Source organism: Echinops telfairi, unplaced genomic scaffold (genome assembly GCF_000313985.2).
Source record: "Echinops telfairi isolate 266 unplaced genomic scaffold, ASM31398v2 ScPeMD7_3533;HRSCAF=4204_0, whole genome shotgun sequence".
Lineage (NCBI taxonomy): Eukaryota > Metazoa > Chordata > Mammalia > Afrosoricida > Tenrecidae > Echinops > Echinops telfairi.
Window position 1 is genome coordinate 82,280,370 of NW_022107431.1, and position 1,894 is coordinate 82,282,263.

At 54.5% G+C, this 1,894-nt stretch overlaps 1 pseudogene; it reads left to right on the forward strand.

Annotated features, from left to right (window-relative positions):
* The first annotated feature begins 257 nt into the window (after nt 1-257).
* Nucleotides 258-1,894, forward strand: part of LOC101649110 — a 2,238-nt pseudogene continuing 601 nt past the window's right edge.

Below are 1,894 nucleotides of genomic sequence, written 5' to 3' on the forward strand. Positions count from 1 at the left end.
TGACCTACACCTTTCCTGATTTTAAGCCATGCAGTATTCGTTATTCTGTTACACAACTATTTTTGGAAATGCCTTTACATAGTCAAAAATACACATGTAAACATCTTTCTGGTAGTCTCTGCCTTCATGCAAAATCGATCTGACATCAGTAATGATAAACCTTGCTCCATGTCCTTCTAATCCATCCTGAACATCTCGGAGCTCGCAGTCAGTGTCCTACTGCAAGAGTTGCTTCGAATGGTCTTGAAGGAGAGAAAATGGCGTCCATGGATTACAGTACCTACAGCCAAGCTGCGGCCCGGCAGGGCTTCAGTGCTTACACTGCCAGCCCACTCAAGGATATGCACAAACCACCCAGGCATATGGGCAACAAACTTGTGGAACCAATGAACAGCCCACTGATGTCAGCTATACCCAGGCTTAGACCACTGCAGCCTACGCAACCTCTTACGGACAGTCTCTGACGGGTTATAGTACTCTAGCTGCCCCACAGGCCTACAGCCAGCCTGTCCAGGGCTACGGCACTGGTGCTTATGACACCACCACAGCAACGGTGACCACCACCCAGGCCTCTTATGCAGCCCAGTGTGCATATGGTACTCGGCCTGCCGACCCAACGTATGGGCAGCAGCCAGCCACCACCGCACCTGCAAGACCACAGGAGGGTAGCAAGCCTGCTGAAACTAGTCAACCTCAGTCCAGTACAGTAGGCTACAACCAGCCCAGCATGGGGTATGGACAAAGTAACTACAGTTACCTCCAGGTGCCTAGGAGCTACCCCACGCAGCCAGTCACAGTGCCTCCATTCTAGCCTCCTACCGCTATTCTTCTTCCCAGCAGACTGGCTACCATCAGAGCAGTTACTCTCAGCAGAACACCTATGGACAGCCAAGCAGCTATGGGCAGCAGAGCAGCTATGGACAGCAGCTGCCCACTAGCTATCTCCCCCGCCACTCCCGCCCCCCATCCCAGACTGGCTTCTACAGCCAGACACCAAGTCAATATAGCCAACAGAACAGCAGCTACGCAGCAGAGTTCATTCCGACAGGACCACCCCAGTAGCGTGGGTGTTTATGGGGTGGAGTCTGGAGGATTTTCCGGACCAGGAGAAAACCGGAGCATGAGTGGCCCTGATAACCGGGGCAGAGGAAGAGGGGAATTTGATCATGGAGGCATGAGCAGAGGTGGGCGGGGAGGAGGACGTGGTGGAATAGACGCTGGAGAGCGAGGTGGCTTCAATAAACCTGGTGGACCCACGGATGAAGGACCAGATCTTGATTCAGGCCCACCTGTCGATCCTGATGAAGACTGACAGCAGTGCGGTCTATGTGAAGGGATTAAATGACAGTGTGACTCTGGACGATCTGACAGACTTCTTGAAGCAGTGTGGGGTGGTTAAGATGAACAAGAGAACTGGCCAGCCTATGATCCATATCTACCTGGACAAGGAGACCGGGAAGCCCAAAGGCGATGCCACTGTATCCTATGAAGACCTACCGACTGCCAAGGCTGCCGTGAAGTGGTTTGATGGGAAAGATTTTCAAGGGAGCAAGCTTAAAGTCTCTCTGGCTCAGAAGAAGCCGCCCATGAACAGCATGTGGGGTGGAATGCCACCCCGAGAGGGTAGAGGCATGCTGCCGCCACTCCGTGGAGGTCCCGGGGCCCAGGAGGTCCTGGTGGGCCAATGGGTCACATGGGAGGCCGTGGAGGAGACAGAGGGGGCTTTCCCCCATGAGGACCCAGTGGTTCGCGAGGGAACCCTTCTGGAGGAGGAAACGTCCAGCACCGAGCTGGGGACTGGCAGTGTCCCAACCCAGGTTGTGGGAATCAGAACTTCCCCTGGAGAACCGAATGCAACCAGTGTAAGGCCCCTAAGCCTGAAGGCTTCCTCCCG